General features: G+C 40.1%; 1 long non-coding RNA gene across 1 annotated transcript; it reads left to right on the top strand.

Annotated features, from left to right (window-relative positions):
* Positions 1 to 9,641: 9,641 nt before the first annotated feature.
* Positions 9,642 to 10,097, top strand: LOC124881680. The gene is made up of 3 exons (XR_007041715.1): positions 9,642 to 9,654; positions 9,778 to 9,828; positions 9,918 to 10,097. It is a non-coding gene; the product is annotated as an uncharacterized LOC124881680 (long non-coding RNA).
* The last annotated feature ends 3,660 nt before the right edge of the window (positions 10,098 to 13,757 follow it).

Genomic DNA, 13,757 nt, shown 5'->3' with positions numbered 1-13,757 from the left:
AAGGTACATTTAATCTTGTGTTAAATTTTAAATCTAATTTGATCATTCTGAACCTGACTGGAAAAAGTCCAAACATCTGTTAAAATCCTTTTGTTTCACCATGAAGAATTGACCTAATAATTATGGTACTGCTGAGGATCAGACTTGCACGTATATTCTTTAATTATTATCATGCACATATACCCTAATTTTTACATGACATAAAATAAACATTTTGCCCTGCGATGGATTGTCGACCTGTCCAGGGTGTACCCCGCCTTTCGCCCATAGGCTGCTGGAGATAGGCACCGGCTCCCCCGTGACCCATTATGGAATAAGCGGTAGAAAATGACTGACTGACTGAAAATAAACATTTCACAAAAACAGACAGACAAAATGGACAGCCATTGGCCACATAAAATGTAATTACTTTGTTTGTAAAAGAATTTCGACAAAATTAAAGACAGGTCTATGAGCTTTCTTATGTTTATCAGTATTTCAATTCAGGTAGAACCTTTACTATCTTTATATGATTTTGGACAAATTCTGGAAACCTTATAGAGGTAAAAGTTTGGCAAATGATCATTAGGACATCAGACCTTTATTAGCGCTTTTAAGGTTCCTCAAAGACGCTCTTTAATGAAATCAATCATTCCCATTCACACACATTCACACACTGACAACGTTTCCCCCATGGCTGTCATTAATATCCACTTGAATGGTTTTTAGGATTTTGTATTTTTTATAATGTAAAGCACTTTGAATTACCCTGCCTGCAATGTGCTGTACAAATAAATTTTACTTAGTTACTTCTCTATCAGAGCAATTTCAATTACAGAAATTCCCATATAATTTTCTTTTTATATTTTTAAAATGCACATTGTTTTCTTATAACCCCTTTTGTTTCCACTAGGTCTGTTTTGAATGCTTCAATTCTTTTTTATCCACCAAGGATTAATAAGGTGGTGTTTGTCTTTTGGGTCCGTCCAGTCTGGAGAAGTTTCAGGTTATCATTGTCAGGTCAGTGAGGTTCATAAGTCAGTCAGAACCTTGGTCATTTGGTCTGTGCACATAATGTCTCATGGATCCAACCAATGATTAGTCAACAAAACTTCCACACAGTGTGATGTTATTTCTCCAGCTTCCATCTATTGAATAAAAAGTTATTGTTAATAAATTAACTGCATCTCCCAGGAACACTGCATTCCTCCTGGATGAGCATCACCTGTTGAAAAACTTCATTATTATATTAGTCAGTTGTTTCACATATTCAATCAGATCATTAAACATTCCAGTAGATGAAATTATTAGTATATCATGTAGACTGACATATACTTTTGTACTTGGAGAGGATCTAAGATTATCCATGTATGCTGCTGCAATATTTATCATCTCCTCTCTCTCTCCAATTTCCCCTTTTCCTTCTTTAACAACATTCTGTTCTCCCTTATCCAGTCATTGTTGACTGGGTTGTCCAGTTTGACAGTTTCTAGCCCAATGACCATGCTGTCCACAAACACAGCATACATAATCTCTTCCATCATCTCTCCCTCTTACTTGCCTCCGTCCATGCCCCCTAAGGCCTCCATTTCCTCTGAAAATTCCTCTCATTCTACCCGTTCCCCTACTTACTGGTCCTGCTTAAAATATGTCATCTTCAGCATAGAAGGTATTAGTAGGGGGTTGTTTTTTGTTTTCACTGACCACCTTTTCAGCATGCATTGCCCAGTTCTGACAACTGCTAACTGAGCAGGTGGGTAGATCAATATTATGTTTTGTGACCCAGTTACGAATCTCAGGTAAAGCATTTGCCAGGAGGGCATTTTTGAACTGCTGTTGAAAAGGACTGTCATCAGCATTATCGTGTTGCAGTCCACTATTCCTTTTAAACACTTCTTCCATTCTCCATCTATACTCAATGATTGGCTCCCCTATTTTCTGTTTAGTCTGATTAATGATGGTATAATCTGCTTTCTGTCTAAACTCCCGTTCTAACGGGGTTGCTTCTGGACGCAGTTCCCCATTTTAAGAGGTTTTTTTTTTCTATCTATTAAAACTATTGTTAAGAACTGAGTTCTACTTCTATTAATTTATATTAGCACTATTTATTTTATTCTCTGTGCTTTATTATATATACTTTTATCCTATTTACTCTAGTTTATTGTTATTATTCGGACTCCGCTCTTTTTCTTTTTATCTAACAGGGGTATAGTATTTATATTTTTTCTTTTGTACCATCAAATCAAAACAGAATTCCTCAACGGGCCCCCAACATCTCCCGGAAAACAGGCTTCTAGATCAAAAACCTAGTTTTGATCCGGTTTCCCACTTTGAGTTCTACTCTCGGAAAGTGCAGGGGTTTTAGACTGAGATTTGATGGTCCCTAATATCCAAATCAGAATTCCCCATGACACACCTCAGCAATCAACAACTTTATGTTAACACCAGCAAGGTTTCGGGTTGTCTCACTGAGTGAATCATGTGATTCTGCATTCATACACACACCCCGTTTATTATCAGGCCTCTTCAGAACGCCGAGCATACCGGCTCGCGTATTTATATAGCGACAATGCCAAGCATACCGGCTTGCATATTTCTTTTTATGTAATTAATTGGTTAATTAATCCAACACAGAATTCACTGTGCAGGATTTTTGCTCTCCAGACGTTCTGGAGGCTGTGCAGACAGGAAACCCCACACGCACCGCTGGGACCCGGGGCGGCAGATTTCTAGCGGCTCAAAGGACCAAAGAAATGTTAGAGTTAGAAAGCTGATAAATACAGACAAGTGTAATTAAAGACACAAATGAACCAAGTAAGTTTGACTTGCAAGGGAGAGACAGTCCTCTGCAGCACAGTGACTTCCTTCTCACAAAGGCAGAAGTCCTTCCACCAGCCTTTTATTTACAACTCACATTCCTTCAAGTAAAAAGCGGGAATTGGTTCAGCCAATTCTTACAGAGATTTCAACTTAACAGAGTAGTCATTCCCATATATGGTATGAGCATGTCATGTCCAGAGTGTGATCCCCTCCAGACCACATTCCTTAACTTTCCACAAACTCTTTTTCACACTAAAAAAGCAATCACAGAAATTATCTTAACTAGAGTAGAACTTCAAACATAAACATGGTTTAAACTAAGCAATGATAACATATATACATTTTTCCAACACACACACATAAGTAAAGATTTAGCAAGGGTATGGTGGAATCTTGAGGGTGCGAATATATTAGTCTGCGTGTGTTTGCAAGAATTAGACTGTCAACACCTATAGAAGCGCCATTGTCCTTGAGAAGAGAGGTGGAAGTTTTATCAATCGGCTGCATAGTCCTATCAGCACACATCTGGTAGGGGAGTGCTGGGGAAGAGAGTTTATATAACATCCAGGAGATATTTTGTCGATAGCCAGTTAGCAGAAGTTGCCAAGGCCACATTGGGGTGCCAGATTTAGAAAAAACAATAAATGTTGTGGTTCAGGTAGTTTTTTCCAACAGCCTTAAGAGATTTACTGGTATGTCTCAATTGTGAATCCAAATAGCCAAATTTCTGATACTTTCCACAGATCTAGAGCGTACAACTTCTCCAAGATTATATCCTTTAACCTTTGAGTCCAACCGCTGCCAGGCTGTGATTCTTTTCAAGAATCGAGTCCAGCTTCTGTTACTGCTCTCTTAACATTTCAGTCTGACTGTTGATCGCTCTACAGACTCCATCCAAATTGCAGGCAGCTTTAGAATGCTTTGCACCACTGTGCATGTTTTGCGAATCACTCCATAAGCCGGTAACACCCAACTCCAAAAAGCAGAAATCCTGTTATCAAAAGTCCAAATATGTACACATCTTCTACGTCCTCAACCCATATCGTAGTTAGACACACAATCTTCCACTGCTGCCAAGAATCTGTTGTGTATCCAGAGAAGAATGTCCCGTCTGAACAAGAGGGTTCTCCTTTACCCTCTCTTCCCGTCAAAAATTTTTGATCAATTATGTTGAGAGACCAGTTGACCAAATCCATAATTTACAAGTTTGGAGGATATGCAAAGCGAGGCTCTGAGAAAAACACAGACTAAAAGCAGAAGCAGGGATCAGCAGGGAGGGAGGGAGAGAAAACGTGTGTCTTCCACAGAAAAAAAAAATTGACACTACAGTGGCTGGTAGAAGGAATTGTTTCATGTTTTTTTTTTATTTTTTATTTTTTTTTATCTGGACTGTGTCAGCATAGAGTGAACAGGGTTACTGGTGATTACTTGAAAAAACTATGTATGATGACCATCCCAGGAATAATGTGGTGTGTGAAGAAGCAAAAACTAGACTGTCTTTACCCTAGTCAAAAGCAAATCTTCATTTACCAACCACTCCAATCAACCTAGCATTAGTCTGGAGATTCCTGTGTTCTTGTTTTCAGTGAGATGGAGCTCAGTTTTAGAGTTTCAGACACTTTTCCACCGGAAGCACGGGATTTAAAGCCCCAGAATTTGTCAAAACAAATCCTGGGTAACTTGGGTGCCGCTGTTTCCAGAAACTCCAAGGACCATTTATTTAAATCAGCCAGTGTAGTGTCAATGGAAAGTTGAGAAGAAAACTGCACTAAGACTTCAGTTAGTGGGTGGCGGTAATAAGAAACCAAAGGCCAAACAACCAAAGCCCGACTAAGGAGTCATTGTTTTTTTTCTTTATTTTTGTTCTTGCTGTCCATTATTGAGAAAATATACCACTTTATATACAAAAGTAATTCAGAAAAATTTGGCTTACAATTGGAGAACTTGGATGTATGAATATAGATGCCATATTTTGAGGAGTTGAAGGAACTAAATCGGCAATTGGACAATGTTACATGCATGGTGGAAATGACAGTAGAATTTGGACAGTATAATTAGAATGTTAATAACATTTTACTGTCTGTATCTATATAACATAATAAGACATTCTTCCAGCATAATGAAAAATTTTAGTAAACGTCACCAGAAATAAAACCTGGAAGTCTGCCCCAAATATGTTTTGTGTTAGAAATATCCTTTCTTATTAATACTTATAGATGAGTTTTCACACACATACTATAATGATAAAGTATAAATTCTAATGTTTTCACTTTTGGTAGGATATGGATAAGAATCCTCATTCATGTACATTAAAAAGCTATGAAAAATTATAAAGAGTTCACACTCCACTTAGTTTGTCTCACATGAAAAGCCAGTCTTAGGGACATGTGCATTTTTTGAGTACAAGGATGAACTGATTGCACAGAGGAAGTTTTGAGCTCTACTTTCACATCTTAAAACATCTTGAAACTACTCTGTGAAAAAATGAATGGGATAAAAACGATACCTTTGTACACTCACTTCTGCCATTACTGCTGGTGGTGGCGCATTGTCTTGCTGCACATATCTTCACTGCTTTAAATATCCATGGGAAATCAGAAAAGACCTACCTGAGCGTAAGATTGTTTCCCTGTGAAAGCAAGACCCCAGGAAAGTGGCCAAAGGGCCAACAAGTGCTAAGCATCTCTGGGAACTCCTTCAAGACTGTTGAAAAACCATTTCAGGTGACTACCTCTTGAAGCTCATCAACAGAATGCCAAGAGTGTGTGGAGCAGTAATCAAAGCAAAAGGTGGCTACTTTGAAGAACCTAGAATATAAGACATATTTTCAGTTGTTTCACACTTTTTTGTTCACATTTTTTAATTCATAGTTTTGATGCCTTCAGTGTGAAGCTACAATATTCATAGTCATAAAAATGAAGAAAACTCTTTGAATGAGAAGGTGTGTCCAAACTTTTGGTCTGTACTGTATATATCAAAAATCTAAATGTTAAATCTAAATCTGAATGCTCAATCTAAACCTGAATGTTAAATCTTTTTTTTTTTTTTTTACCGTGTTCTGTCTGGCAAATTAGTTCTCAGAATTGTTGTCTGAGTGCCAAGAAAGTATCCAACAGATTTACTTTCACAAGCGGAGCATCACAGCTAATGCTTTAAAGCTCTGCTTGATATTTATAAAATAAACTTTATTATAAACTTCTTTGGGAATATTTCAATTGTTACAGACACAGACTGAAATAAAAAGGAAAAAAGAAGCTCGAAAAAGAGAGAGATGGGGCAAAAGGGAAAAAGGGGAGAAAAGGAGGAAAGAGTGGAGGAGAGAAAGAAGGACGAAGAGAATACAAGATTACACCCTGCTTGTTTATACACCTGGAGCTGTTTTTTGTTTTTTTTTAACAAAATAGTACACGGTACTTATGAATGTAAAATGTACTTAGTGAGAGGTGCAGCCCAATATAGAACATCTGAAGCTTCACTTGAAGCTTAACACCTGTGAGTATGAGTGTGGAGGCGATTTTGTATACAAGGTTTCTCCACAAAAATATGCAATAGCGAGTGTGAGGACCCACAGACCTGCCCTATGGTCCCTGGACGGACACTGAGGAGATCCAAGCCACAGACATCCAAAGACCCTCCAAAGCACTGGAACCCCAGGAGAACCACCGTCGGGACTACCGCAACCCCCCCCAAAGAAGAGCAGTGGAGAGTCCCAGGGGACCCACCCAGCAGCGACAGTGCAGAAGCTCCAGGGAGCCGCAGCGACGAGCCCACAGGCCACGCCGGCAGCCGCCCATGCCCGAGCAGATCCAGCCATGGACCCAGAGACCCAAGACCCCGGGACACCCCCCCAAGCAGAGGCCCGACAGAGCCCAGGGGTCCAGGCCCTGGCAAGCAGCCACCGGGAGTGAGCCAGCACACACCAAAGCACCCAGCCCCGGACACTGAGAACCACAAGTACACCAGCGGGCAGAGACTCCAACCACCGGCAGGTAGTGTGGCGGGGAGAAAATAGGCCCCCCATAATATGCTAACCCTGAGCTGATCCAGGAGGGGGAGCAGTCCAAGACCCAACCTGTCACAAAACAAAAAAAGAGGCACACACAGTCACAATCACCCACTCCCACCCTCATTCATACACATAAAATCACTCGCACCCAACATAAAAACAATGAATGTCATAAACTCACTCACACTCCCCATGCATACTCTATACTCTCAGGTCCAGGCGCCAGTACCCCCTAGGGGTAACCAGCTCCCGGACCCAGGAAGAGCCGATGAAGCCACACCCACACAGCGCAAGCTCCACACACAGCCCCGCTCTAAACACCCCCTCCACACCCTGTTCCCCACCACACAGCATGCCGCAATGGCAAGGCAAGGGCCCCACACAACGCCACCCCTGCCCACTGGTGCAACAGGGCAGACCCCACCAAGCACCGCACCCACAACAGGACCTCCGACCGCGCACCATGACGGGACAAACTCACCCACCAAGAGGTCCCCGGCCAGTGGGAGAAACCCAGGGCCAGTGTTCCCCACCACGCCCCCCTCAGCCACAAAAAACACTACATAACTGCCACTGCAGGGAGAAACACTATCCAGCTCAGCTCCACCATCGCCGCCCAGCCGATCCAAACGCCGGTGACCCCACACCCTAGAATTGGACACAACCCCTCCACCCCACAGGCTGCAGCCTCTCCACGCCATGGTCATGGGAAATAGCAAATGGGGGTGTGAAAAGACCCCAAGCCTGCCTCCACCAGCTCAAATGTGGTGTTGATGCGTGTTGAAACCAGGAGATAATGATAAGGAATCATTGATATAGTCATTGATATAGTCTTCCATAGATTTCTGCTCAGGACGTAAAATGTTGTAGAGTCTGCTAGAGGGCAAAGGTGCGCCGGGGTGAAGGTTAATTGCACAATCGTAGAGTCTGTGAGGAGGTGATGATAGAGCCAAACCAAAAGGTTTGGTTGTCGGAACGTGATGTGCCCCTTAAATCCATCTCTAGGAAGCTTTCGCCTCATTTCATTGGACCCTATGAGATTGAGATGGTAATTAGTCCGTCTGCTGTTCGTCTTCGCCTTCCTGCAAGTCTTTGTATCCATCCCACATTCCATGTTTCCCAGATAAAGTCAGTGGTCTTCGTTCTGAGTATTCCTATCCTGTGATCTACCTTTGTTTGGATTCGCATCAAGCGTACCCTGTCCACCCTCCAACGTAAGCCACCGCACGTCGAACTTGTTTACAGTAACCAGAGCTCCACAGAACAGCACCAAGTGAACTCTCTATGGATTTACCTGCTTAAGACCTGGATCCTGAATCTCCTTGCCCCTGGTGACCTGACCATCATTACTCAGTAAGCTGATCTCTGTAAGAGAATTTAAGTGCACCCTTCCATCAAACATTTTGACAGGTGGGCGGGACTTCCGGTGAGGGCGGGACTTCCGGTGAGGGGCATATGGGCGCCATGTGGTTGCCATGTGGGCAGGGGGGGTGTGTCCAAGGGGCGTAACAGTGGATGTTGATTGGTTGTCGTCATTAGGGGCGATACCTTAAATGAGTCAATTAAAACACAGGGGTGTGTTTAAGGGTGTTACGGGGAAGGCCTTAAATGAGCCAATTAAAACACACAGGGGTGTGTTTAAGGGTGTTATTAATAATCTGTATGTTTTTTTCAGGCGTTAATACATCTAAAAAACAAAACAACAAAAAAAAAGACATGCATCCTTTTATATTTTTAAAGGTATAATCAACTTAATGTTGACCTATCACATGAAATCCTAATAAAGGAACTGTGTAACCTGACAGAATTGTAAGTTAATTTTTGCTTTACAGCAGGACCTATTTGTTGAATATATGAGCCAGTCTAAATCCGTTCAAAATAGAAAAGACCTAAAAAAGTAAATAAAAAAAAATTGTGCTTCACTACATCGATGGAACGAGAAAAACCTTCAGCTTCTGCGTCAACATACTGGAAAAGCAGCTGAAAATAGGTAAGACGAATATCAGATTAACAGAAAAAAAAAAAGAACATCAGTATACTGTTTCCAAGTTACAAATTGACTAGCAATGATGTGTTTGTTTTTGAATCATGAGAGACTCCATTTTAGGAAAAAGGAATGATAATTTAAGTTACCTGTAGCTTTTCTAAAAAACATTTTTACTTTTTCATCTTAGAGTTACAGGGGGTTACAACTGTTAGGGGCAATGTCAGGAAAGGGGCAGTTACGTCTGTTTCTTAGATAACATATCACCTTTGAACTCAAGAAGGGTTTTGGTCTTAAAAACATAGGCAGCTGAAATAGGTAAGACGAATATCAGATTAACAGAAAAAAAAAAGAACATCAGTATACTGTTTCCAAGTTACAAATTGACTACCAATGATGTGTTTGTTTTTGAATCATGAGAGACTCCATTTTAGGAAAAAGGAATGATAATTTAAGTTACCTGTAGCTTTTCTAAAAAACATTTTTACTTTTTCATCTTAGAGTTACAGGGGGGGTTACAACTGTTAGGGGCGATGTCAGGAAGGGGCAGTTACGTCTGTTTCTTAGATAACATATCACCTTTGAACTCAAGAAGGGTTTTGGTCTTAAAAACATAGTCTTTGCAGTTGAGATAACACTGTCATGTTCTGGTATAAAATACTGTGTGTAAATGTTGGGGGCTCTGTTTCACTGGCTAACCTCAGTGTCAGGGTCTTCAAATGCTGAATGTCTTTGAACCATAACACTTGTTACATTGAAAAATACCAGTACTGACAAGAAAAAATGTCGGTAAATATTTCAGGAAACCCGGAAATTGTGGCTTCTTCTTCTGATAATTCACAAAAGCACAATGACATCTTAAAACGTAAGTAAGTAAGTAAGTATCATTAAATGCATGTGAATGTTCTCAATTTTTTGTTTATATATATTGTTTATATATATATATATATATATATATATTTTTTTTTTTTTTGTTTCTTTGTCATAGAACCCACCGCTGATGACCTTGATGATTTCATCTTGACACAATCAGATTATGGTAAGTAAATGTTAAATGCAATAATATATATATATATATATATATATATATATATTATAGTTAACCCTTGACAATGTTTCAATTTATAGATTTGATGAGAGAGGTAAACCCGAATGATCAAGTTGGAGGATTTAGCGGCTGGAATAGACACTCTAAATTGAGAAGGCGAATTATCTCCAAACAAGAAAAACTCGCAACTACATCTGAACTTTCTTCTAACACAGAAATTACGACAGATTCTTTGAATACTCCTCCGCCAATTATCATCATTTCCCCTGAAGACACACCGGATAAGTTACCGGCACCTCCAGAAAGTAAGTCCTAAGAACTAACTGTTTTTCTTTGAGAGTGAATGTATTTTATTTATGTGTTATTAGAGACTTTTGTTTTAAACCTCAGATAAAACTGTTTACAGATTCGACTGAGAGCTCTGTGGAAGACATAGTTGTCGAGCAGGAGCAAGGTAAGGAAATAAAAATTAAATAAAAACAATATATATATATATATATATATATATGTATTTTAAGCATAGTTCAATAAAAATGTCATATAAACCTGTTTACAGATACATCCAAAGATGCCACATTAAATCCGCCCACCAGAAGGTCGCTTTTCAAAGATCAAGACAGCTTTCAGCAGAACGGCACAGTTTCAGTCCAACAAGAAGTGAAATCTGCAGGTTTTACCGCAAAGAATCGGAGTAAGATTAAAAAAAAAACTTGTGTATTTTAAAAACTATTTTTTCGTTTTATTTATGAACGCTGTGCTGCGCAGCGTAAGATAACTTTTTATTGTCTTCTGTTTTTACAGAATATTTAACCCCGGCCAAAAGACAGCGACTCTTTGCGCTACAAAGCAGAGCAACGCTAGTGAGTGGATTAATGAACGGTACGTTTTAATTCATACATACATACTGAATTAATTTTAATTCCCCTTTTTTTTTTTTTTTTTTTTTTTTTTTTTCAGCTTTAATGTGATTATTTCAATATATATATATATATATATATATATCTATTATCTTTTTATTTATTTTTTTTCTTTATCTTTTCCAGAGGCGACGTTGATGGTGGAACAGATTTCATCGAGACCTGGACAGCGCAGGAAGACAGTCTCTACAGTCTCACGGGATCTTCGTAATAAGGCCTCTTCGTTAACGCTTCTGGCTGCATGTCAGATTCTGTTAAAGAAGCATTTTGGTGACATCAAGGTGATTTTAAACTGAACTGATCACTGTGTTTTTTTATTATTTTTTTTTTTTCTGTAGGTTAGTTTTTTTTATTTTCGTTTCTTATGTTCATAGAAAATGGATAACCGAATCAGACTTGCCCTGGATGAAATAAGAAATTTAGTTAATGAACTTAACGAAATTCCCGTTAATGCAGAAGAAAATAGCACACCGTCTCCACACAGCATTGAGCAAAATGATCATAACCCCTCTACGACACACTCCGCAGATCGGCACGGGGGTCATTTTAATACGGACGTAGCAGTTATTTCTGATCAAGTAATCAGACTTGCCCTGGATGAAATAAGAAATTTAGTTAATGAACTTAACGAAATCCCCGTTAATGCATCTCCTGCTAACAGTGAAAATTTAATAAATGAACATCAGCACGGTGACGTTTTAAACGTAATCAATCAGGCTCTTTCCGATTTGAACAGCGAACCGTCTCCACACAGCAGCATTGAGGAAAATGATCCACCTGCACACGCCGCAGATCGGCACTGTGACGTTTTAAACGTAATCAATCAGGCTCTTTCCGATTTGAACAGCGAACCGTCTCCACACAGCAGCAGCAGCATTGAGGAAAATGATCATACCCCCTCTACGTCACACTCCGCAGATCATCACGGGGGTAATTTTAATACGGGAGTAGCGGTTAGTTCTAATCAAATAGAGCGAGATCCTCCAGCTGTGGTTGAACGTGAACATTTTAATAACCATGAAATAAGGAGACCTTTTACCATACCGCCGCCCTGTCCAAGTGACGTTCCAGATTTAGCAGCATTCTATACAGACATCATGCGTATTATAATTGAATTAGCCGACGCTGCGAGATCGTTAACCAGACGTAACGACGTTGTGCAGCTGGAATTAGTGGGTGAAAATCTCAATCGTCACATCACATTTACTGTTACAGATGATGGAAATATGATCCTGCCTGCTTTCGAAAACTTCCTCGACGATTTAGTACAATCGAATGCAAATATACCTGTAGATAATAACATGGAATTTGTTCTTCAGGTTGTTAATGACCCAGCAGGAGGTTCTAAGCGTAAAGCTGCAGGAACGTTAGACTGTGAACTGTTTAATAAGAAAATGCGTCATTTGTATATTATAAACAATACCGGTAATCAGTTATGTTTTGCAATCAGCCTCGCACACGTCTCTGACCCTGAGCTCACTGATCACCGTGCTGTAGAACTGGGGAGGAGATGGCACCATCAGGCAGGCCTCGATGAGCAAACAGCAGTTACTTTTAGTGATATTGGTAAATTTGAAACCATTCTGAAGAGAAAAATTGTAGTGTTTCACAGAACCACGGGCTCTACTGCTCTGTGTAAATTTGAGACCAGTTTCCCCGATCGTTCAAACCCTCTGTTTTTGCTGTTATTTCAAGGTCATTACTATGGGATAAAAAATCTCAAAGGTTTTATGGGGTGCAGATATATTTGTAATTACTGTTACGCCAGCTATCAGAATGCCAATACACACCATTGTGAAGGTTATTGTCCAGTGTGTCGAACATATAAATGTATGCAAGAGATTAGCAATCCTGTAAGCTGTGCAGGCTGTCAAAGAATCTGTCGTAATTCTTCATGTTTCAGCAGACACAGGGAACCGCGCATCAGAAATAGTGCTGAAAGGCCTATGAGTGACTGTGAATTGGTAAAACTGTGTAAAGTATGCAAACGGATATACGTTATTCCAATCAGTAAACCGAATAAACCACACGTGTGTAATGTAAAATGCAGTATTTGCGGTGAAAATGTACCCCCCAGCCTAGACATTACATGCGATGATCATAAGTGTTACATTCTGCCTTGCAGTGCAATTAATCAGCTTGATGATAAACTGATTTTTTATGATTTCGAATGCTTCGTCAATGACAGCGGCGTGCATACCCCCTTTCTGGTCTGTGCTAAAACGTTGAAAGGTGATGAATGGTACGCTTATGGACTGAATTGCACCCAAAAATTTCTCCTGCATTTCAGGAGGCCAATGTACAAAGGTTACACCTTAATAGCGCACAATGCGCGGGGGTACGATGGTTACCTGATTCTCACAGCAATGCTGCAGTTAGGCATTAAACCACATATCGTCATGGTAGGGAGTAAAGTTCTCTGTTTAACCGACCCTGATTACAGGTTAAAATACATTGATAGCCTGTCCTTCATGTGCATGAAGCTTAGTGCCATGCCGAAAGCGTTAGGCTTTACCGATCAAAGCAAGGGTTTTTTCCCCCACCTATTTTCCTCTGAACAACATCTCCAGTATGTAGGGGCTTTTCCTCCTCCATCCTGCTACGCTGTAGAACGCATGAGTCTTCAAGAACAACAGGTGTTTAGCAGCTGGTACACAGAAGCGAGCAAAGAGGTCTTTGACTTTAAGAAAGAAGCTATTCGTTATTGTAAAAATGACGTTGAAATTCTTTTTCAAGGATGCTTAAAATTCAGAGACGAGTTCTTTAAGGAGACAAGTGTGGATCCGTTTAAAAGTATCACAATAGCATCAGCCTGCATGAAGGTTTTTGTAACCAATTTCCTTCCTCCTCAAACCTTAGCCATTCCATCACCTCTGGACTACAGACGTAGCAGTAAAACGTTCTCCAGCGCGTCCATTCAATGGCTCGGCTGGATTGCAGACAGCAGAGCCATATTTATCGAGCATGCATTAAATAGGGGTGAAAAGAAAATCGGGCCATATT

The sequence above is a fragment of the Girardinichthys multiradiatus genome, chromosome 15 (assembly GCF_021462225.1).
Source record: "Girardinichthys multiradiatus isolate DD_20200921_A chromosome 15, DD_fGirMul_XY1, whole genome shotgun sequence".
In the NCBI taxonomy this organism is placed as follows: Eukaryota; Metazoa; Chordata; class Actinopteri; order Cyprinodontiformes; family Goodeidae; genus Girardinichthys; species Girardinichthys multiradiatus.
This window is presented reverse-complemented; position numbering and strand designations above follow the sequence as displayed.